This window comes from Neopelma chrysocephalum, unplaced genomic scaffold (genome assembly GCF_003984885.1).
Source record: "Neopelma chrysocephalum unplaced genomic scaffold, ASM398488v2 Primary Assembly neopelma1_43, whole genome shotgun sequence".
Classification (NCBI taxonomy): Eukaryota; Metazoa; Chordata; class Aves; order Passeriformes; family Pipridae; genus Neopelma; species Neopelma chrysocephalum.
Window position 1 is genome coordinate 20,020,203 of NW_020897702.1, and position 26,070 is coordinate 20,046,272.

At 37.3% G+C, this 26,070-nt stretch overlaps 1 long non-coding RNA gene across 1 annotated transcript; it reads left to right on the forward strand.

The window, feature by feature from the left end:
• Positions 1 to 12,209: 12,209 nt before the first annotated feature.
• On the forward strand, positions 12,210 to 24,647 carry LOC113964908. The gene is made up of 3 exons (XR_003533341.1): positions 12,210 to 12,280; positions 13,490 to 13,541; positions 24,560 to 24,647. It is a non-coding gene; the product is annotated as an uncharacterized LOC113964908 (long non-coding RNA).
• The last annotated feature ends 1,423 nt before the right edge of the window (positions 24,648 to 26,070 follow it).

The window sequence follows — 26,070 nt, forward strand, 5'->3', positions numbered from 1 at the left end:
GGTTGCCAGAGTCAGCACATCATGTAGTTAGGTTTACTCATATGCAGGCAGAGGACGCTGATGTCAACTCTAAAGTGAGCTATGAGGTTCAATAGAGAATTAAAAATTTGGCATTGAAGTTATTGTCCATCCTGTGACCTAAGTGTAAATAATATTATTGTTGTTGTTGTTGTTGTTATTATTATTATAAAAATTTAATGAATGACCATTGCTTGTGAGCTTTCTGATGAACTGAAGGTTGATACTTTCCAAAAGAGTCAGAGATTCCTGAGTATATTCATAGCATTTGAAAATCCACTAAAGATTTTTATTCTTGCTTGAGTGTTTTCAGGCAAGGTACAAAGTGATTAGGGAAAGAAAAAAGGTCTCATTTATAAAGACTTTTTCTAAGGGCAACATTGATTATTAGCCAAAGAGTGGTCAAACAGAATTAAATTCAGTTTGTTTATACAGTCATTATTCAAAAATTACAGATTATGAAAAGCAGTACATCAATAGGAGTTCCATGAATCTCACTCAGTCTACTTAGAGCATCTCTTCTCCATGCAGAGAATGAGACTGCACAGAGATTAGACACCTGGAAGTCTGCCAAAGAGTAAGAAGAGAGAAGTAAAGGACAGATCAAACTAAAGGCTGAATCTCAGTCTTTCTTAGGTACCTAATATTCCTTTTCCACAGAGCACGTTGTCATTCTTTAGTCAAATTTTGAAACAAACATATTTCTCTCAAACTCCATTACATTAAGTGGGGGAAAAAACTAAAAAGACAACCAGCCAAAAAAAAAAACAATTAACCAAAAAAACCCCAAACAAACAAACAAAAACCCCCCAACTCCCCTAAAAAAGACACAACCAAAAAAACCCACAAAAACCCCAAAAGACACTCCCTCATTTTTTTGGGATTCCTAATAAAACATCTTCCTGTGATGACTTTGAGATATCCATGTGGACAATGTATGAAACTCCAGCAAGAAAGAAACAGAGAAATCTGGGGTTTCACATTGTAATTTGGTACTAAAGAATCTTCAAGTTAATGTAGTTTGTTCCTTTTCCCAGTAGTGATATTCTTTAGTGCTGAATGGTTCCTGATGTAATCCCTGGACCAAATTGATTTTTGTTTTACATTTTGAACTAGTATTTTCTTATTTTGTGTAACTCCAACAAGTTTTCAGTCTCTTTTTAATCTCTATTTCCCTTATACAAAATGGTCGTCAGTGTGGTACATGATAGATATGGCATGTGAATATTTGTTGCACATATTATGGTGTTCTAGAAGAACTCCTAAGTCTTTCAGTTAAGCAAGCTACCAACAAGATCCTTTTAGCAAGCAGCAGTAGGAATTTGAAAATATGGATTGTTTTAATGAAAAAAAAAAAAGACCTCCTAGAGAGTTTAGGGTGTCCTGAAAGTAAGACATTTCCACCTGACTTACTGCCTTATATAATGAGGTCCTTCACAGTCCTTTACTGAGTCTGGTCTTTGGAAAGGCACTATAGCATGAGGCAGTTTTCCACTGTGATTGTTTAGGATAGTGTCTTTGAGAAGTATGTAGCCACCTCAGCAGGGAATATAAATATGCTGTCAAAAGTTTTACATTTAGGGTACATCTCCTAAATATGCTTTTTATTTTGATATGCATGTGGTGGCTGAAATATCTTGAAGTTTGTTTTTCAGGTGTGGCACCTGATGTATCTACATCCAGCCTGGAGGTCATAGAGCTATGCTTGCCTAGCAAGGATTTACTTATTGACCAGAGACACGCAAAAGTGTTTCTGACAGTTGGTCGACTTTATTCCAAATAGGCTTTCTTTACTTTTAGCTTGGTAATATATGGGGAAGAGCATGAGTGTGAACTTTTTGCAAAAAGATTAAATTTTCCTTTACCAATAGCCCCACATACTGGGGCTATATTGCATGAAATATAGGTACTTTATCTAGAGAAAGTCTATTTCTTTGGTAATATTTCCACATCCAGATATTTCTCCTGTTATTCCAAAACTTCATAACACACTTAATATACCAAATAGGTATACTGGTACACTCTCAGTACACACTTAAGAATAACACACAATGCACACTTGAGTGCCTCCATTGGATTTTTATGTATTATTTTTATATGAATTGTCAGCATAGCTAATTCAAGCCCAAAGCACATTTCTATTGTTTATTGCAAGCATATTCTGTAAGCAGAAAAAATAACTCAAAATAAATTGTCCCAGCTTTCTTATTATTGATAACCAAAACATCCTTGAGTCAAAGGCAATCTTGGATGTGTTTTCACCACTAACAGTTGCCCTTTAGCACCAGAAGCATTTGAATATATTGAATTTATAGTGCAACATTCACACTGTCTGTCTTCTCATCCCAGGCTCTTTTAATTTAAAGGAAAGTCATTTATTCTGCAGTGAATCCTCTGTCAGAGCATTGTGAAAGCTTTCAAAGGCATCATTTGAACCAGGCATCCATCACACGCTGTCAGGCTCCTTAGCCTGGTGAGGATTTTTACACTGTTGTGCCAAGGATGTAAACAAAGATAATGTATTTGATTTTTTTCTATTGATCCTCTTTGCTTTGAGAGCATGACTAGACAAAAAGGGCTTTCCAATCTGAACAGCCTGCCAGAGCACTTACTTCTGCTTCTGTCAGGCAATGGAGTCTCTTTCCTTCCAGACTTTTCTATTTGATTGCTAATATTTTTTTGTGTGTGTCTGGCTCTGTGGTGATTAATGATAGGTCAGGATTAGGGAGTAACCTGACATTGCTCAACCCAAACACTGGAGAAATGTTCTCTGACTGGTGTGATGGTCACGGAGTCACAGGAGTCTCCCTGAAAGGTCATTTATAACATTCATTGAAGTGTGGATGGAGTGATCTGGAAACTGTTAGCTTCATGAATCCTATGCTTTGACTTTGATGTGGAATTCTAGCAACAAAGGTGTCTTATGCTTGCTTAAAAGCTTCACAGCCATATCAGACAGTTCATATAAGCACAGTTTAGTGAGAAGTAAAGATATTTCTGTTTTCTTCTGAAATAAACTGGGTTGATATTTCTCTCTTTTGTCTTGTAATGGCAATAGAATTAAAAAACCTGAGCTGAATCATCAGCAACTTCTAACTCAAACATACTGCATATAATTTCAAATTCACGCTAGTCATCAAATAATAGAGCCTGCTGAAATATTGTGAGCTAATATGACTGCAATAAAATCAAAACTACATATTTATACACTGAAATACAAGTACTGTGGTGGTACAGAGATCACATGTAAGTTAGTGTCATGTTTTGACTTATTGGTCCAGTCCCTTAGCTGATATAAATCAGTACAGTTGCACTCATGTTTGTGAAGTGAGACTGACTTACCCTTCTTGAAAATATTTTTTATCGTTACACTATACTCAAGTTTCCTAAATGTGTGTGGTTTAACATATTTTCATGTATTTAATGTATGTTAATGTATATTCTTACCAACATGATGAAAAGATGCTGATGCCCTCTATGAGAAAACTTTCAAAACTTTGGAGAAAAAATAGAGCAAATTTCTTAGGTAAATACATCAGGGTGGTGTTTCTTCCTTCCTCTTCAGGTAGTCTCATTAGAATAACTAGATGGGGATAAAAAGACGGAAGTTTTGGGGAAGAATTCAGTGGAGAAACTGCAAAACTTCTCCTAGTAACTCAGACGTGAGACACAGGGAGAGGTTTTGTTTTCCAGCAGATTGGTCTATCTACAGGGCTTTAAGTTTATTTTTTCAGATTTATAGAACATAGTAACTTCAGAAACCTTTAGAAAACTGAGTGTGGGATACCGTATGAAATGACTAGGAAAACCAATCTGGGGTTTCCTCACTCTAAGTTCCTTGGTTTTGTGTTTCTCTTGTAGTGAGCAAAAAAATGAAATTCAGGTTTTACCATCTTTATTTCACATCAGTGAACACTCACTGATATTAACTTTGGTGGTTATTCTTGAATCTTTTACTGATTTCAAATTGCACAGCTGAGGCTTAAATAAAGTGCATCTCCACATGTTCTTATCCTGATGTTTCATCAGAATTGTAGGTGTGATTAAGGAAAAAAGTTAAAAGTTAAACTCAGAAAAAATATAGTTTATCTCCCTCTGACTCTCTTGCCCTCGAATGTTCAGTCTTGCAATATATAGCTTCTCATGATTTTCTTAGATTTTGGCAGCATTGCAATGGGATTTTAATGTAAAAATGGACATAACAGAAGCCTTGCATCTTCTTTGCATATCACATTACTCTGGTCCCAATGGAGATTAAAGCATAGCAACCTCAGTGTAGGACATAGCTTGTTGTTGAGAATTGATGATAAATGCTGAGGATATATTATGGTATCAATACAAGAACAGTTTGTATCTGTTAGCAAGCTACAGTATATGCATTCATATAGGAAGAATGTCATGGCACGTACATAGGAATCCATTATCCTGCTCTTGTTAATGCTCTGAGTGGGAGTGAGAAACAACAGAAATGTTTCTTTTGCTCCAGAAATCCTTTTGACAAAATCGACAGCAAGTGTTCTCTCAGCATAGACATACAGCTCACAGCAGGAATGAAAACAAAGTGAAAAAGTGACAGGATATTTCACAGGTTACAGAAATAGAGAAATCTAAGATATAAGAATTGGGGAAAAAAACAATGTTAAATTGTCTTCCTGAGCTTCCTATGAGTTGCACCCAGGGTGTCTTGCGCTAGTCTCTGAAGGCCTTATTCTCAGATGGTATGTAGGCAATGATGCTCTGTCTTCTCTTCCATTACTGGCAGTTCAACATTCTGTATTGGGAGTCCCTGGCTGTGGAACTTCCTAGGAGGTTGTTTCAGGATAAAAAATATAAAGGAGACCACCTGAAGAGCAATGCAACTGAATTCCAACCACTCCAGCCACTGAGTTGGCTTCATCAGGGACCCAACTTAAATGTCTCTATGCAAATGCAAGTAGTATGGGGAATAAACAAGAGGAGCTGGAACTGTGCACATGCCTACAGGGGTGTGCTCCTATTGACATTAGAGAAATGTGGTGGGATGGCTCCTGTGACTGGAGTGTTGGAATGGAAGAATATAGACTCTTTAGGAAGGACAAGAAGGGAAGACGAGTAAGACAAGGAGTTGTCACCCTATGTCAATGACCAACTGTAGTGCACGGAGCTCTGCCACAGACCTCTTGGTATAGGAGCCAACTGAGGGCACATGGGTCAGGATTGAAGGGAGAGCAGGGACAGGTGACATTATGCTGAGGGTCTGCTATGGGTTACCAGACCAGGAAGAATGATCAGATGAATCTCTCTACAGACAGTGGACCAACCTCACATTGACAAGTCCTGATCCTCATGTGAAACTTTAACCACCGTAATATCTGCTGGAGGGGCAACACAGGGACAAAGCAAACCAGAAGGTTCCTGGAATGCATTGATGATAACACCCTTCTCCAAATGATAGATAATCCAATGAGGAGATGTGCTATACTGTATGTCCTTGTTCTCACCAACAAGGAGGGACTGATGGGGAATGTGAAAGTCAAAGGCAGCCTTGGCTGCAGTGATCAGGAAATGGTGGAATTCGAGATCCTCAGGGCAGTGAGGGGGGCGCACACTCAGCTCACTGTCCTGGACTACAGAAGAGCAGAATTTGACCTCTTCATGAATCAACTTGGTAGCATACTATGGGATTAAGCCCCAGAGGGAAGAGGAGTCCAAGACATCTGGTTAATATTCAAGGATCACCTCCTCCAAGTTCAGGAGCAATGCATACCAACAAAGAGAAAGTCAGGCAAAAATAATCTTCAAGGTCTTTTCCAACCTTTATAATTTTATTCTGTGATTCTAGTGTCTGTTAATACTAAGTCTAAATGACATCTAGGATTATTCTACAAAAACTTGGGCATCAGATTGAGATACTTATGTTAAAAACTGTCATCACTCTACTAACTTAATATAGTTAAAGTATAAGGTTAGGCACCTTCAGTAGGCAATTATTATCTTAACAGATATTAATTGCCTTCCAGAGAAATTTGTATTTATCAAATGCTTATATGTGGGACTTATAGCAATTAAGCTCCTTAGATACAAGACTTAAAGTTAAATAGGCTGAATCTGAGTCAGTAAAAGTTTTAAGAACTTTTAGGTACTGACTTTGCACAAATTAGATCAAGATATATGTGTCTCTCTTGGACTTGGAGCCAACATGCCAGCCCTCAAAGTCAACTCTTACTTTTCCAGCTGAAAACAGTCAGTCAAAATTATTTGGATGTGTTTCTAAGTAGGAACCAAACAGAGTTTGCACTGTAGAGATTAATCATGTTTTTGCCTATACCTGCATTTTCAGAGTTAAATTATGAGTCCAAGTGAGCTTGGGATAAGTAAAAGCAGTGAAATAGATCTTTGATTAAGATGCCATCAAAGGCAAGGGAGGCTGAATTTGAACTTCAGAGAGCTTTAAATCAGGATCTTTTGGCTACACTGGCATCTTGTAATTTACTCGACATGGAATTTGCTTTGATTCACCCCATGATGGCTCGGCAAGAAAATCAAGATGGCTACAGAGACAGGGGCTAATAGGTAAGAGCTCCTTTGCCCATATTGCAAGCCATCTACAGTGCAATAGCTATATGTTAGTGCATTTCTGTGCCTGCATTATTAAGCCTTACTTCTCCAGAGGACTCTCAGCAGCTTTTACAATACAAGAGGTAATACTGGGTATGACAAATATGCAACTGGCAGTTGTTCTGGGATCTTCACCCTGGAACACTGAAACCAACCTGTGGCAAGAGTATTTTTAACCAGGCTAAGAGAGGAACCTGATTTATTTTAAATTTTATAGAAAGTACATATATAAAATATTTTGTTTACAGTTCCCCTCATGAGGAGCAAGGTGATGAGACATATGTTATCTCCAGACATTCATAAAAAAGTTATTATTACCCAGCAATAAAAGGCTCAAACATGACTAGCATTGAAATCCAGCTATTAAGAGTCATATATTGTTCTTACTGCTTTGTTTCTCCCTTGCCATAGGCATCAGTAAATAAATCTCAGAAATTAGAGGTGGAAAAGATCTATTGCATGTTCAGAGATGGCTTAAGTTGATGTTGTGTGAAAGAGGCTGAAGAAATAGACTCTGTTCTTCTAAAGAGGTTTGATAGGGAAGGAGATGTAAGAACAACTCCTTCCTCACCATGAAAGTTAATCACATATACAACACAAGCAGATACTTGCGCAAAATACATTGTTGACACCTCTAACTTGTAGGCAGTATCACTGTTTCAGCCTTAATGATCAATGAAGAAAACTTTTGCTGTAAAATGTAAATATGAGTATGTTAAAAAGCAACAGGGACCAGGGATTTAGCTGCTTTTGCTGAAAGGAAACGAGCAAATCTTAATGTTACAGGGAGGAACTATACCATTTGATGACAGAGTATAGGATACTTAGCATGCTGCAACCATCCAGAGCTAGAAAATAGGAATACTTTAAGAGCTACGTGCTCCTATATGGGGCTTTGTATGGTGCACACCCTAATCTTTAATGAGGTATTCTTCATATAAATTAGCACTTTTGTGATTTGGGGAGATTGCTGGAACTACTTTGATAAAGGCTTATGAGAGCAAAGGCAAGTATAGGCCAATGGAGGCAGAGATAGCTGAGAAGTTGAATAGCACAGTATCCTTCCACCAGCAGAGAAGCTGAGGTGATGGAAGCACCCCAGAAAGGGGAGCAAAAGGGCAAATGCATTCACCCTGTAAAGTTACCTAGTTCTCAAGAGCTTGTAGATAATTTAGAGGCACAGCTCAGATGTACAATTCCAGGAGGGCAATAGAGCAAAGAGGAACAACCCCATTATAACTGAATTCTGAGGAAAAGCAACATAATTTTCTGATCGTAGTAAGGTTAGAAGAAAGCCTAAAATATAGCAATATCTCTATCCAAGTAACACAACTGGAAAATCTGTCAAGTGTCCTTTGCCTAAAGATGTAACACTCTCAGCAATTCCCTTCACAGCCATTTCAAAGCATGGAGTATATGAATATTGTCTCTGTAATGTTCAACAAGACAAAGTTTCTCTGCAGCTAAATATATTCTTGTCTGGAACAACAGAGCTTTTGAGGAAAGGAAAGAATAAGACAGAAAAAAAAGGTGGAAGACTCCATCCTGAGTAGGATTTATGCATGCAGGTATGGATATGTAAACCTAAGCTGCTTGTCTAGAAAGTCTTTATAGTCATTAGAGAGAATTAGGCACTTTGGAGATGTGACTCAGCTCTTTCTAAGGTAAAAGTAAAAAATATCTCAAATGAACAATGCTCCACAAATTCCTCTGTCTTTCCACTGCCTATAAAAAGAATCTAGGGAAATAAACCTATGAAGACACCTGTAGATACCTAAGTCTGTAACATACCGATTCTTGCTCAAGGTTTTATGAATCAAAGTCACAGATGAGATCAGAGTCCAACTTTCCATCCACTCATCCTTCCAGCTGGCATCATTCTCTTTTATATTTCTGGTAAGGATTATTATTCTAGGTTATCCCAGGTAAAAAATAGAGAGGCAAAAAAAAATATAACTAATAATTTTAGACTGATGGGTATGTAAAGGAAATTTAATTGAGAATTTTTCATTTATATTTCCAGCGGGCTGTGTAATTATTTGAACATTTTGCTCTATCAAACTTGGAAAATATATTTTCTCTCTGACAAAGATGGAATCTTTGCTAGGCTTTGCTACAAAATGCATTGACCTCTGAATAATGATGTTTGTTTTCACGTAACTCTGATCAATCTGGAAAAAGAAATCTAGAATAAAATTCATTTTTCTGCAAAGACCAACAAAACCCCATCCACCACTTCAATCCATTTCAGTATCAATTTTGTTTATACTAAATAAGGAGCTCATTTACTGCTTACAGAAATTAGCAAAGGTTTCCTGGGCACTTCACTGCAATTTGGATCAACCCTGTGGGTCCAATCCATCTTCTGTTAAACTAATTGGAAAGACTCCTTTTGAGTGAGAATTGGATCAGACGATTGGATAGAAGAGGAAGAATTAACAGCTGTGCCATTCTGTGCATTATTCTTCTGCCATATCTTCTGCTGGTTCAATTAAATTCATATTAATCTCGTGAAACATGTTGAACTATGTTACATAGTCAAGATGTTAACCCTCCCTGAAAGATTCTGATACATTTAATCTTTTGAATTTGGGAGCTAACACTGCAATTGTTCAGCTCCCCAAAATGAGAAGTATATGATTCTGAACAGATGAAGTAACATTTTGATGACAATGGAGGGTAGAATGAGGTGAATTCCAAAAACATTTTGTATGCTCATTTTCCCTTTAGTTCCGATTTGTCACTTAATAACAAATTCATTGCCAGGAATCCAGCACAAGGTCCTGGAGGAACTTCAAGTTCCTGATTAGAAGCAGTTGCTCTACTCATGCCAGTAGCTATCAATTATTTGCTGACAATTCAACCCTGAAATATCCACAAGGGAGGGAGACAAAATGTGTTCTTTAGGTTTTGTTACTCATGTTACAATAAGAAGGAGGTGGTAATTAATGTGGGGGTTTTTTTGTTTGATTTGGGGTTTTTTGTTTGTTTGTTTTTTGTTTGTTTCTGGTTTTATTTTTATTTTCATTTTATTTTGGATTTTTGTTGGTTTGTTTTTTTTTCTAATTTAAGTTGATATTAGTCAAATGAAAAGAGAGAGTAGATTAGACTTGGAAGGCCCTTGTGAGTGGCAAGTACTTCTTTCCACACTGACATGGAGATCTGAGTGATAAGCTCTTATAATATTTAGAGAAAATAAATGAATTATTTAACAGCATGTCCATTGTCTCAAAGACAGTACCTCAGATATCCTAATGCAGACATATATTGCTGTGCCATGAGTATTTTACAAGCTCCCTGCTCTTGCTTTGCCTCTATCCTGTATCTCTCTATCTGGGAGGTCTTCATGTAGTCATACAATGAGAGGTCCAAGCTCCTCTCAGTGTCTGGAGAACCATGTTTTATCTCCAGGTTGGTACCAGCTATGAAGATCTTATAGCTCTGAAGACTCTAGACGCACTTTTAAAGCAAATGTGAGCCCTGTTTTACTTTTGGAGAAAAGTCTGTGACATTTATGTCTCAGAAAACACTTCAAATATCATTTATTCTTTAGTGACAAATAAATTATCTGCTTGGAATTCAGTCTCTTCAGCCCTAAATAAAGCATCCAAACTCCTCAGGCCTAAAGTGCACTTCAATTTCATCCAGCACTTGAAAAAGTCTTTAAAGTGTCCTGTGATCTTTCTGTTTATATCTCATCAGGGTATGCTGAAATTATCCATACACCTAGTGGGCCATTTGCCTCTCACATCTGTCAATGTCCCTGGACACTTGACTAGGAAGAAGATGATGTAGGTCCTTCACATTGAGAGGGATTTGGATCTAGCGGTCCATATGCCAAGAGAGTTTCCTAATCATGGGGTTTCTTTAAGACATTCTTTATAACCTTTTACATAGAAGAATTGCAGCTAGCAGTGAGAAACTCTGGGATGCAGAAGGATAAGAGATAAAAATCTCCAGTCTTGTCGTCGTCATGTTTCCTTATGCAGAAACCAAAATGTTGTTCTGCTCCTGGCTTGGTTTTCTTCAGACTTACTTAATCTTATGAATAAAAAAAATGTGTAAAGATTTGCTTATGAAAAGTGTGCAAAGTTCTTTGAAAGTCTGTATTGCCCCATGTGTTCCCTCAGACCTTTTCACACAATGTTGGATGGATCAGGGCCAGAACACACCTCCTGTACCAGGGATGGAATGGTTGCACTGCCTTATAAACTTCTAATTGATGCACCTACGGTACCACTGGAGAGAGGAGCTCATGAATTTGGCGTTTAGGCTGTTTCCTGGATACCTTCAGAGATGCTGTTAAATATGTCAGAGGAGGGGCGAAGCTTAAAATATGTTCAGAAACAATCTGAGGGCAAAACTTGGGTGGTGTAAATTACCAAGCACTAATACAGAATGCCAGATCCCACTCTGCAAGACAGGTTTCAAACTAATCTCTCTGATTCTTTAGATCCTCTATAGAGAAAATGGAAGACTTTACCTCGCTTGAGTCCTGCAAGTGCAATTCAAAGTATCACAGCAGGAGAGATGTTCTGCTGCTATTGCATGAGGGGTCAGCTAAGGTCAAGGAAATGCTGTTGCTTCATCAATACTAACAAACTGCAGTGGTTGGAAGATCATTTTTAGGTTTGTAATTCAGACCCCAGCTTGAACTGCACAACCCCGATTTATTGGAACTCTGAGCATACTAGAAAGATAACCTTTTCTCCACTCATCTTTTGTTGAAGAAGGAGGGAAGCAGAGACAAGTGTATTTATGGCAAGCCCTTTGCTTATGTTGTGATTTATGGGATAAGTATTTGGACACCAGTTGTCAACAGCTGTATTTTGGAGATCCCAAATATTCAAGGATATTCAGAACATTCAAGAATGTTCAGAACATTCTGAGGATATTAGGAAATAGGAGGTCAGCCAAAGCAAGCTATATTGGTGATAGGTGTTATTCAAATACATGCTGAGAGTTAATCTGTGCTCTCAGGAACACATTCTTTACTAGGAAGGAAGAAACTGAGGCAGAAAGGAATGAGGTTTTGTTTCTGCTTTGGATAGAACCAGGACTGGATCTCAATGTGCCTACAATCAGCCTGAAGACACTATTTATTACAATACAATGCTTCCATGCCTTGATAAAAATAATTCTGTGTATAAAATGTGGGCAGGTGAGAATGCAATTTGTCAATTGAGTGCAAAAGGCATCCGGTTTGTCACTTGGTTGTTTAAATTAGCTCCAATTGTTGCTTCAACTCAAAAACCCAAATCAAAACATTTCATTTAAGATGTGGAAACACAGCATTTTTCCAGTAGCTAACAATTTCTACCAATCATGAGCAGATATGAGTACAAGAAGACAATAGTTGACAAGGAAATGTCAACATACAACAGATCAGAGCCATGATGCTCATTTGTCTATATGTTTACATACATGTATATGTGTCTACTTAAAGCATTTTGCACTAGCCTAGGTTTGGGTTTCTCAGTATTTGTTCTGTTAGGTTTCTTTTGAGGCCATGTGGGAAATTCTGATTTGATGCTGAAAGACCATTAAGGGGTTAACTCTCTTTCTTGTCCCTTGCCTCTTCCTCGAATCTTCTGATACTCCAAAAAAGTAGGAGAAAATGGAGTGAAAAAGCCTTAACACAAATGCTAAGTGAGTTCCTTTGAGGGTAAGCAGCTAATTAGATTAAGTGTTTTAGCTCTGACCTATATATATAAATATATACATATATATAAGAAGTCACAAAAATTTATCATCTCTAAAATGCAAAGGGCCAGAAGCTGAGCTTTACAGTATTATTACCACTGTCATCTTCATTAGCTTTCATGTTTTATCTTAATGGGAAGGCCTGTCTCTTTCTGTCAATCAGGATTTGTCAGCACTATGTTATTATGTCTGTTTTTATTCAGAAATTTCTTTTTCAGTGTTAACTGTTTTTACCAACCTCTGTTACATAATCTAATTGTATCACAGCAGAGATACAGTGTTTGGAGAAGGATGAGGTGGTGGGCTTATTTTTCCTGATATCCAGTTGATTCAACAGGGAGTTTAAAAAAGATGAACTGAGACATTGCTTAATTTCTATTTGCACAGAAAAAACCCCAACCACAATCAGAAAGAGTGCATGTGAGGAGAGAGAAAAAGCAGCAAAAGGATAAATCTGGAAGATATGTAGTACAATAGAAAGAAATTTTAAAAAGGAGAGAGAAGGACTTGAGGGTATACCTATACACCATAAAAATTGCTGAAGACTGTCCTTTGTCTTTATTAGAAATAGAGATGGAAAATGCACCAAAATACCCAAATTCATTTTTAGTTGATCCCAAATGATTTTGCTTCCAGTTTGACTTGTCAAAACACAAAGAATCTTGAGTAATTTTTTTATGCTTTTTGCATTTTTTACAGTGAATGTATTCAGTCTAAATATAAAATTTCCCCTAAAAAAAAAAGAAATTCAAGTTGTTTCATTTGCAAAATTTTACATTGCATCACTAAAATTAGTGATTTGTGGCAAGTTATATTCAATCTTATATTGCATTTTTAGAAGATGGAAACCTAGAAGATTTTTTTCTTTTGCTCAATACCTTATTCTAGTCCCTGCTCAGGGATTTATAAAATGCTTCCTTTTTGGATATAAGAATTCAAAGGGGAATATGGTTTTCAAAAAGCCACTGCTTCTTCAGCAGTGAAGAGTGCATCATGAAATACCTTGAAGCTTTTATGACATTCTTCAATGTGGGGACTGCCAAAGCTGAGTTTGTGCGTGGGCAGGAGGATAAAATAATTTGTCACTACCATAGGTCATTGAAAGAGTCCTTATCCCTTTGTATATATGCATTATGATACATTCTTAAACCTCTTTTCCATGCATTGGCAGAGCTTGCTGGCCGAGAAAGAGGTTACTGAGATCCCTTTCAAGGAACGGTCCAGTAAGTAGATTCTTTCTTCATTGGCTTGTGCTTCTCTTTTGCAGACATTGGCTAAATGCTACTGACTGTGCTTGTATTTTCAGATTCTCAGCCTTCTTAGACGGCCAGTTCTTTCATCTAAAAGCATTTGAAAAGTGGGATTTAAATTGTTCAACATGATATAGGTGAAGAAATAAATAAATTGAAACTGTCAATAACCATATGAAAAAACAAGAGGCTCTGTAAGTAGACATTACCTCAGAACTTGCCTGGATGCTCTTGTGGTAGTTATCTCAAAGCACTGAAAATTCATATCATAAATAAAAACGAATTTTACAGATGACTAACCAACTTTTAGTCATGGTAAGAGAAAGAAGTAATAAAAAGACAAAGCAAGTAGTTAAAAAGCAAACCTCATGACTATGGCTGTGTTTTTGAAAAAGCTGCATAACCGTATGCCTGCACTTAGTATTACACCTACCCATTACTGTGTTCCTGCATCCTGAATAAATGCAGAGAGCTCTTCTCTGGTGTCACTGCAGACAATGTGAAGCAGTAACACATCAGGCATCACACTTCAGGATATCTCCATTCAAAGTCTGCATTTGGTTTCTTTTCCTGTAGCTTCTCCCTAAAACTGTGGTACCAGTGAACAATAACAACAGCAGGAGCCATAGAAAAACCAGCACCGGCCACAAGCTTTTGAAGACCTGCTGTGAGTTATGATGTGAGAACATGGAAACCAAACAATTCAAGGATGATCAGGACTCTTCATTAGACTTGCAGCATTGCAGAATAACAGGAAATGAGAGCATAACAGAATAACAAGTGTTATTCTGTCTTGATTATTGAAATGGCTACTGCCTAGCCATGGAAAATCATACAAAATAAAGTATATTTTCAAATAAATATGTGAAGTCTCAATTCCACTTTTAGTTTATTGTAAAAGTTTGTAAGGTTTTGGCAAGCTAACACTTAGAAGCAGTGTCAGGTTTAACATAACATTAAATATAAGTTAGACCTGAAAACACCTTTTATTTTTAAAACAGCAAGAGCTAGAAGAGCAAATTGTTTACTCTGCCTTTGAACAATTCATTGAACTTCTGTGTTCAGTCTATAGCATGACACTGAATATTTATTTTTTTCCTTGGATAAAAAAAGCAATATAATGGTTGGGTTAACTGCTGTGATAGAGATTGAACATAACAGAGCTCTGTCTGTGAGGCTGAAATAGCCACTTTCTTCTGCTTTGGTAAAATGTATCCTTCATCCTTTAGTCAAGCCAGTGGTGGGAGTGGTCCACAGTATGCTGCCATATGAAACAGCAATCACAGCATGTAGGTGCTGGGCAAGGCAGCATCTACTGTGCATTGTGGAAAAAACACCGTGATTGCTGTGATGAGTAGACAGTGTGAGATAGGTTTTAAGGGGTAAAATATGTGCTGCACCACAGGTTTCCTGTGTAATGCTGGGGGAGTGTTTTGCTTTTCAGGAGTGGTGTCTTCATAAACTAAAGACGATTCTGCTCCTCGGGAGTATTGTAAAGACATATAAAAAGATAACTTGTCTGTGGTACTATGGCTATAAGTGTTTTTTCATGTAATTACAATGAATGAAGTTGATGACAGATTTTCTGTCCAAAAAACAATGGCTGTGAAATCAACTGAAATTAGAATAAATATATTTTAGTGTGTAAGAAGATGAGTCTTTGTACAACCAGTGCTTGGAATACATTAATTTCTGGAGTTTTCTAGAAGGCAGAGTAAAAGAGTAGAAGGATTGAGACTTAAGAAAAATTCCAAGACACAGTAGTACTTTCAAAAACTTGAAAACAAGGCTCTGATTTGTCCAAAGAGAGGTGCACCATGTAGATACAATTATTAGGGTAAAAGAGAAAGTTATATAAAATCTGTAAAATCAGGATAAATTAATTGAATTTCTGTTCTAGAGGAGATGAAATTGTCTCAAATCTGTGGAACGTGATGGCATTTTGAATGGAAGTCATATGATTTTCTCAGTAATGATGGAATCAATGAACTATTGGAAAATTTCGCTGAAACTTGTATACTCTGGGTTTACTTGTGACTAAAGAAATTAACTCTATCAAGGAAACAAGAGGCAACAAGAAGTCTTTGTAAAAATCCGCAACATATCTTGATGTCCTTGTTTGACAAGATCCTTCCTTACTTACCATTTACCTGAAATGAGAATATGACAAAGTATGACCAAATTCCTGCCTCCAGCTATTCTGGCATAAATGGCAGTATTAGTAAAACTAGATCACAGTTTGCTGCTAATGAATTTCAAGAGTAAATTATTGACCTAGTGGAACTAGGAAACAAACAATGACGTGTCATTATTATAGGTTGTTCTCTGATTCAAAAACTCCAGAAATGTAGGTTGAGTTCTTTGCAGCATTAAACTAGCACCTAACCTGACTGAAACCTGTGTAAATGAAAGTGTGAAGAGGAGACATTGTGTCTTTCAGTTTTGCAATCAGTAAGCACCTGTAATTCCTGTTGGAACTGCAGAAAGTACAATCTGTTCACAACTGGGACCTGCAACTGCCTCAGTATTTTCAGTTTGTAGCCTAGACCTCCAGGATCAAGTTTTCGCTCAAATTTTCTGTGTGAGGTTGTGATTTTAGCACAGCAATGTACTGTGAAAGAAATTTACTTGATATCTATTAAATTAATTCAATACTCATTCAACAGAGTGACCAAACACTGAGAAACAGAACAATGGAAAATTGCAGGCTGAAACAAGAAACTCCCACTATGTTTAGGAAGTTAAAAGCCCTGTCAAGATAAAGGGACAATGACTGCATCACGTGAAAATGGAAAGGCAGGCAGTGTCGGAAAATAGTTATTCACAGGAGAATAAATTCGCAATTTATTGTTTGGGTTTAAGTAGAGGCGAAGGTAGTAAAATAGTAAAATTCTGTACAAATCTACTTATTAGTGGGGGAAAAAACAAATCAATAAATATTATTCAGAGCAAGTTTACATTTTTCTCTACAGTTTCTGCCTCTTACTTTCACTTAGTAGTAGCTTTCAGTTTATAAACAATTTAGCTGAAAAAATAATCAGAACTGTAGGTTTGGAAAACTCATTGCAGATTCATAGAATTATGGAATGATTTGGGTTGGAAGGCACCTTAAAGAATCTTGCTCCATCTAGCTCCAACACTCCTGCCATGGGTAGGGACACCTTCCACTAGATCAGACCATTCTGAGCCCTATCCAACCTGACCTTGAACACTTTCAGGCATGGGACATCAACGCTTTCTCGGGGAAACCTGTTCCAGTGCTCACCACCCTCACAGTAAAGAATTTCTTCCTAATATCCAATCTAAATCTGCCCCCTCTCACCGTAAAGTCATCTTTTAAAAAAATCTTTGTGATAAACATTAGAAGATAAATAGAGGCAAACCTGCAATTTCCCCTTGACTTTTCAAGTTCTCTTTACTATCAAGGCCTCATATCTGACAATGTAAATGCTGCTGTAAGTGAATGTTCACTTACTCTTTCTGAAGAAGGTGTTTGAAGGAGAGAAAAAACTAAACCAAGGGTTTATATACTATGGCGATGTAGAAACTGAATATGTCCTTCAGAAAGAGTTCCCTGTTGTTTAATACATTTTGATTGCATAAAAAAGAAAGTAAAAGTTCAAAGAAAAGACATTCCTTTTTTGTTGTTTTGTCATAACACATTACTGAATTTTCATGAAAGAATAATATTGTAAAGCCTTATCTCCTTTTTTTTCTATATTTTTTTATTTTTTATTTTTAAGAAAAGTGTATTCTTTCAGAAGTAATTATTTTGGTCCTTATGATAATATTTTCTTTTTTACTACAATTATTACAGGACAATGTTGTTGTCAGGAGTCTAATGTATTAAAATTGTATTCAGGATTCAATATTTTACAGTTCCTGTTTTCAAACTTTAACAACATCTATACCCAGTGCCCTACTGGTAAATATATTTTCTTTGATCATTGCAACATTACTGATTTGGGTGATAAATATTACATCAACAGTTACTTTTGCTTTTGTTAGCTCAGTATGAGGTTTTCAAAAAAGAGACAGTTTCTTTAAGGCCAAACAATTTTTTTTTTTTTTTTTTACTCTGTATTTTGTTTTTTATTTTGGGCTATGTTTTCATCACTAAAATGGTTTTTACATCCAGAGTATCGGGAACAGATGGAATTTTTGAAAGGGAATGCATCTGGAACATAAATGATTTTGGCTTATCAGAAGTGGAAGGAATAATATTTAATGTCACATTTAATAACATTTGTTCCCTGTTGTTCAAGTGGAATCTCTTACCCAGGACTTTGTGGGCAGATACAGGTGGTATGGGAGTCAAGATTTTCTCTATAGTAAAAATTGACTTACATTACAAATAGATCTTTTTCTTTGAAGAAAAGATGAAAGTAAAAATGTATATTCCAGAGAAGGTAGCTCTCCCAGAGAACATTTAGGGCCTCCACTTCCCCACATCTCTGGCTCACCTTAGGAGTATTTATATTATTAGAGTAGTGCCTGATAACATCAGTCATGAACTGGATCCTCACAGTAGAAACATACATTCAAAAATATTTTTAAAAAATTTAAAATACCAATACCTGATAAAAGGATTGATAATCTATGGATAAGACAGACAGCAGATGGATATTGATCAACATCAAACATGGACTTGGCACACAGAAAAATAGGTTGTTTCTTTGTGGCAAAGATACAATCAAATGCAAATAGGAGTGGTTTCTTTGGGGCAACAGATCACTCAGGAACTCAACAGGACTCTTTCATCTCTTTTTTTGTAAGCAATAATCACATAACAGTTTTATATCCAGGTTTGATATTTGAAGGGTACTGTAGTGGTTTGAGCCAGGTTTTCCCCCTGAAACTAAGAAAAGTGGTAACCCCCAGGGGGTGGTGACCCTTGGGGCTTGACCCAATCAATGCTCCTGCAAAATATAAACATATCTTTGGAGACCGGAAGAGAAGCAGTAGTACTTGTGAGAGGAAGAGGTGGCCATGTTGTAGAGGCCACGAGGAGAAGGGGCTCCGGCCCCTTGGGGGCCTCTGCCCCCCCAGCCCCCAGTTGGGGGGCTGCAGGGACTTGGAACAGTGTTAGCTGGACTGAGTGCCTGTAGCTAGGAGCTGGGGGAGTTTTCTCCCCTGTAAGTAGAAGTGGGAGACGCTGGGAGCAGCGACGGAGCAGCAGCGGAGACAGCAGCGTCCGAAGAGCAGTGGCAAAGAGCCAACTGATAAGGACCAAAAGGAGCAACACAAGCCGGTATGCAGCTAAGGCAGACACAGAGGTGTCTGAGGAGAAGGAAAAGCAGCAACAGGACAAGAGAACCAAGCCAGCAGCAGGAACAGAGTTTCGCGGGGTAAGAACTGGATAAACCAAAACCCCCAAACTCGCTAGAGACCCCTCCGAGAAAGAGGAGGGGGTGGTGGACTGAGAGGAGTCCTAAAGTGCAGTATGCACTGCTGAGAGGAGCTAGGAAGCTCATGGCCTCCTGAGAGATAAGCCAGGACGGCCGAAGGAATGTGTGTGTGTGGGGGGTGACCTTGGCCCCCCCTGCTCCAGCTTCAGAGAAGCTGGCAGCCATCTTTGAGGCAGAGCATGGGAGCTCTGCACAGGGGCTTGATTTCCCCTGAGGATACCAGACCGTCACGAAGACCCCGGTGCTTCGTGATATGACCATGGTGTAGCGGCCGTGTCTGGGGTTACGCAGCCCATGGAAAGACCCCCTGTTTGAAGACGGGGGCCGAGAGAGGCTTGGAAGACCTCCCTCGTGTGTGCTGGCAGAGAGCCAGCAACTACTACTGCTGCCTAGAAGAGAAGACACAGAAAGCCTACTGCCTAGAGAGAGAGAGAGTCCTGCTGCTGACAGACTGGAAGGGGTCTTTTCTTCTTCTTCTCTCCTGGACTTTTATTTGGAGAGAGAAGAGATTTGACCCATTGTAAATATTATTGTCATGGTAGAGATAGATATAGAGTTAAGATTGTATACAATGTATTATAGTATTTATTTGCTGTATAGTCTTTGTAATATATTCCTTCCCCCATATTGAGTCTCGTGTTTTTGTCTGGAAAACCCATCTCACATGGGGTTGAGATGTGGGTGGGGGGGGCTAGGAATCAGAATTAGATTTTGGGCCTTTTCAAACCATGACAGGTACCTGTTTCAGTCATCCTCTGGTCCACAGGGCGTTGCAGGTATCCATCTGCTCTTGCCTTTGCCTGCTGCGTGTAATTGTGCACTTTTTAACCCTCTTTCATTTCTCCCCTTCCCTAGGTAGACTTCTGAGGTCTATCAATGCCACTTCTCCCTGAGGTCTTGAAACTGGATCATTAAAACTTCTTTTTTTCTCATAACAATCCAAATATTTTTGGAAAAAATGCTGAAAATATATTTCAGGACAGTTAACATTCCCCCAGCAAAAAACACAGGTCAAAACAAAACAAAACAAAAAGTCACCACAGTGGTGTTAAATTTTAATAAAAGGATCTAAATAAAAATGAGGAAGTTTTTTTGAAAAGAAGCTAAAAAAATAATTAAAATTTATGGCAATTAAAATTTAGCAGGTGACACAGAGACTATTGAGAGACAATATGGAAAGTGCAGTGCCCATGCACATTGCGTATTGTGATGAAATTGAGAAAAAACAAGAATGACTAAGCAGCCAAGTTAAAAGCCATCTATTTAGAATTAATCATGTATTAATAAAAAAACGTGAAGGTTGCATTGAAATGAAGAAAATAGAAAGTATTGTAAGCTCTGGAAGGCTAAACAAAGGTAAGTAAGAGATCACCCCTCTCCATGGAGTAAGGTCAGCAGTGAAGTCATACAGGATGCTGTTCTCAGACCTGCTGCTTAACAGAGACATGAAAAAGGGTACATGTTTTGACAATTTGCTGATGATAGAGTTCTTCAAGGTAGAAAGGATGAAATCTATTGCAGCAAATTGCAGAATGTCCTTACAATATTCAATGACTGGGTAAGAAAATGGAAGATGAGAGTAAATGTAGGTACATGTAAAACAATGTATGCATATAACAATTTTAGCTTAATATACAAAATGATACTCTGAACTCACCTAGCCACTGGACAATGAGACCTTGGGGCTGGATAAATAATTCCTTGAATACAGCCATTCAACACCAGTAAAAATAAACAAAAAAAGACTCACAGAGAAAGAAATAGAGAACAAAACAGAAGGTACTTACATAAACCCATGATTTGCCCCACATGGAACACTGTCTAGCTGCTCTGGTTCCTTCACATCGAAAAATTATACATTAGAACTGGAAAAGGTTCAGAGAAGGTAAGCAAAGATGACAAAAGGTTTCATAGTATTACAAGCAATGACTGAGATACTTGACACTCTTTATCATGAGACAGACATGATTCTGGAAGCTCCGCTGAGCTCTACAATGTCATGAATGGCACAAAGATCATGTATAAGGATCATTTGATTGCTCCGTACTCCGGCACAGTCACTAGGGCCCATGAGAAGCCAGTGAGATACAGATTATTCAGATAATTCACAAAGTTCAAGAAAGGGCATTCTCAAAATGATTCCCAGGTAAAAATGGTCTTTCTTTTGTCTTAATTCTTTATGTGAATTAGGGAAAAATCAATAGTTATCTAGTAGGAATTAGTTAAGAAGTAAATTCTTCTAATGATTTTTAAAACCAAAAACTAGATCTTGAAGCCAAACAATCGAAGGACAGATTTTGCAAGGTGGCAGGTCTCCTCTGGATTTGCTTTGCTCCTCAGTCCTGATGTAGGAGACATGCTGAGCCACAGGCAACGTAGCTGAAATGAAATGCCGTGCTTTCAAATTTTGTACCAACTTGATTTTTGCTTTGCAGTGACATTTAAGATGTGTCAGCATTGTGATCCTTCTATGTTTAGAGACAGAGAAATAAGACCTTTACATTATCTCCAGAGAGAAATTGTTTCTATCAGCCAGACCCACTGCTTAGGGTTGCTTTGGTACTCTTCTTAATTGGATTAATTTTTTTTTTTTTTAATGGAGAGCTAGATTTCAAAAATGCAGTAGATGAGGTACTAACAGTCGATTTTGACAGACATTTCATGATTAAAATACTGGCTGGGGCTCTGTAAAACCTCAAATCTGTTCTACCTTTGTTTGTAGAAATCTATATCCCCAGGATCCCAAAATATGGATCTGGAGGAACAGGCTAGTATTTGAATAATGAGGAGGGTGACAAATTTTAGCTCCTGGTTAATGCAGCTCTTTGCAGAAATTATCATCAAGGAGAGGTGAGAATCCAGGCATTTCTCTCACTAGCTGAGAGCTTTGATGTCTGAGCTAGTGAATTATCTTAATCGTTGTGGCTGATAATTTAACATATAAATTATAAATGATCCAAAAGAAGAGATTGAGGGAAACTAGTATGGAACGGTTTAGAGTGATAAGCAATTTGGGCAGCTGTGGAGGTGTGTACACAAAACACCTCAGCCAGATGTGGGAATTATGGTTAAACCTTTCACACTTTGAATAATACTCAGACCAATGGGGTTTTGTGTAGAAAGAGGTGTCTCTGGTTGTCTTTTCCTCCCTTCCAGCCAGGCTCCAAAAGTACAACGGTGCTTTAAAAATATTTATAAAATTTTTATTTTTTTGTCCTAAAATTCAGTTTGATTTGAATCTGTTTTCCTGTTAAATTTTTCATTTGACTGCTAAACTGGAAATATAAGATTCAGATAGAAAAATGCTTATCTGCCACTTAAATCAGAGAAAGTTAACTGCCTCAGCACTTGTAAATTGTCCTGCTGAATGACAATTTTGCATGTCTAGATGCTTAAGTGCCTCTAAAAATGTGGACCCTATTGCTTGTGTAGTGTATTTAGTAGATAATAAAGCACTGTAGCTAACTGCTTTTGTTATTTGCAGTAGTAAGGATGTGCTTCTTTGGCAAAGTATCCCCTTTTCATTAAGGTTAACTAGTTGATAAGTTAAATAGCAAAGGCATAAAATAAAAAATGGAAAATGCCTTATACAGCCTGGTATAAGAAATCTCTTTTTGTCTTAGCTGTTCATGCTTCCTCCTTCTTTTTTTAAGACTGCACCTTTTAGCATAGAATGAAGATATATCCCACTTGGGAGTTAAATATCAAGTAAAAAAAACAGTGCAAGACAGTAAAACGGCTACAAAGAGGAAAAAAATGTAATGACTGCAAAAAAAGTAAAACTTTTTTCAGGTAATTGACAGAACTATGCAAAGGATTAATTTTGCTTCTTATCACTGGGATGTCTTTCCTAGCGCAAAAGGAAAATTGCTTAACAGCAAACACACCAGGCTCTACAGCAATGACTCATGAGTGAGCTTATGGGTGACTAATGTAACATGACATACCATCAGTTGCCTGTGAATGCAGATTTTGAATGCCAGTGGATGATCAGAGCTGGTGGCTGCATTCTTCTTGAGAAAATGGGAATAACTGAAATGGAAGGAAAAGATGGTTGTCCAGAGATATCATGGGCAATATAGGAGGTGTAAAGGAACAAGCCAGATAGAGAGTACTATAGGGCTTTGGCTCTGCACTGCACAGGTTAGCAACTGGTGAACACCACTCAGAGGGTAGATTTGTGTTGTACTAAATCTGCTGCACTTCAAAGTCAGGCTTCTTCTAGCCTCTTCAAATCCCTCTCCCCTATATTCATGTATTAGCCACTCTTCTGGCACAATATTTAGCAGTCATGGAATGGATTGGGTAGGAAGGTCATCTAGTCCAAACCCCATTTAATGAACAGGGACATCATCCAATCTGGTTGCTCAGATCCCCATCCAACTTGATTTTGAATGCTTCCAGGGATGGGGCCTCCACTACTTTGGACAACCTGTTTCACCACCCTCACTGTAAAAAAATTTCTTCTTATATCTATATCTTATATTTTATATTTTATATCTTATATCTTATATCTATCTTATATCTTATATCTTATATCTTATATCTTATATATCTTGTATCTTATATATCTTATATCTTATATCTTTTATCTTATATTTTATATCTTATATCTTATGTCTTATAATCTATCTTATATCTAGTCTAAAACTACTCTCTTTTAGTTTCAACCCATTATCCCTTATCTTATAACAACAGACCCTGCTAAAAGGTTTGTCCCCATCTTTCTAGTAAACCTTCTTTAAGTTTCAAAAGGCCAATCATGCAATCAATTACTTCAACTCACTGATATGATGAAAAAACAATCAACCAAAAATAGGTTTTGTGTTTGAGCATCAAGCTCAACTGACTCCCAACCATTAAATCCCATACAACCTGCAGCTGAGGACAGAACAGAGCAAGGTTGTGCTTTGTGATGAAGTTGAAAGTTACACTGAGTTATGAGGAACATAAAGAGCACCACCAGGTTCCATTCTGCTCTCGTTTGGGTTGTGAGCTCTCATTGTTTGGTTCTGAGAATACATGGAGATTATGTTAGCTGTATCTGTCAAACACACCAGCTACAACAGTCTTGGTCCTCCATTTAACTTTTTGCGTGTCTCCCAAGTTTTCACAAAGTATTACACAGCATTATACCTCATAGTAGCTGTATGTAGACATGTAATGATTAGGCGTTAGCTACAAAATCAGACTCCATATTTTTTATTAACTAGAAAAAAAACTGAATACAGTTATGGAAATACTAACTCTAAACTATAAAAGCAGAATTCAGTTATGTAAACAAGACACCTAGAATCTTACCTGTAAGTCAGTGGTTGTTCCTGTTAAATAGAACCCTGATCTGTCCCCATTGTGCTTGTGGCCTATGCTGCAATGGGTAATGGCTTATCTTGAATGGCAATATTTTGGATATATTATAGAAAAGCAGGAGGGAGGAGCCAGGACACTGCTGTAACCGAAGTCTGTGGTCCCATGGTGAAGAAATAGAAAGGTGACCACATAACAATAGGAAATGGAAGATAGCATTTGCTGGACAAGCCTGGGACATTTCAGATAGTTTTACAAGTCTTCTCGTCAATGCAGGTTATTGGCAACTTTGAGACACGACCTTGGAACTGCAGCAAGACATTGGTACAACAAGTGAATTAACAAGGATAAAGGACTAGAAGAAAGAAGGCAATGGAGAGGTAGATAGCCTGGCTTTCATACATATCAGAAGAAGCTCTACTTATGTTAATTCTAGTGGACAATACAGAATGAATGTGTTCCCGGTAGGTAATAAATGAATGAATCTCTGATGCAATAATATACACATCTAAGGGTTTGTATTATTGAATGCTGGCGTGAAAGAATTTCTGTTCTGTTTATTTAGGGTGGTGGGACATAAGAGAATTAATTGCTAGCATATGACATCAAATGTCCTTTCAATATCCTTAAAAGTGGATTGTGCCTTACTGAAGTGGGAAGAATAATATTTTTTTATAGGCCACAATGACACCATTGAAGCAAGAAAAAAAAGTGTGCAGTCTAATCTGACAGACATGAATTAACTAACGCTATAATTAATAAGTTGTGGTCTGCTAAGTTCAGCCTTCTTCTTATAGTTTGTAGTACATGCTATTACATCAATAAACCCCTTGATAATATAACTTCATAATTTTTATTTTAATTTCAAAGCCACGTAAAACAAGATCTGACAAAAGGCAGAGAAACAACAGAAAGCTTGAACTTTTGACATTGTCTCTTTTGGGAAAATAAGAGTAGTTGAGACAGCGAAAATTGGTACTAATTTCGGGGTTTTCCTTTCCCAAATTCCCATATCATTAACCACTAACATTTATTCTCATAAAATACGTCTGTATTACTACTCTGTGCAATACATAACTGACACATTTTCTCCATCATATATCTATTCCTTTGTTAGGTGCTCTGACACAAAAATTAGTTCATTTAAATTAGTGAGCATGGTATCTACCATGATTATCCCTTTTGCTGTGATAATTTCATATCTGACGTTTTTCAGGTTTCATTTTTTCTCCCCCAATTTCTCTATTAATAGTCAATATTCAAAGTTACAGTTGGAAGATTTATGAAAAAGGGTTATTTGCTTATCTGTCCTTTGACATGATGTGCCTCATTGGCACAAAAATGGTTTAAGCTGAGGATTGCAGCAACAGTTACAATAAAATCTTCACAAATAAATGCATATAGTCCTACTAGTTTTTTTAACTGAGATACTGCAGTTTGTATTCTGGTAACTGTCAGTTCACATAAAGCAAATAAATTGCTTAGAGAAGAAAAAGTGTTGGAAAGAAAATCAACAAAATTATACTAGACTTACATGTATATGTTATGCAATTTTATTGAGAATGTGGACTTTTATTAATCCTATAATTAATTAAAAGCTCCCAATCAAAACTTATCTTTAATACTGTTTTTGCAATAGCAGAAAATATTTCAGGATTTGATGACTGAAACTGAACTGGACGATAGAGAAATTTTGTAAATAGAAATTGTTGTTTCATCAGCACTAACAGATAATTTTGCTAAAAATTTATTTGAAATAAATTAGTTGTGACAAGTCAAAAGGTTTC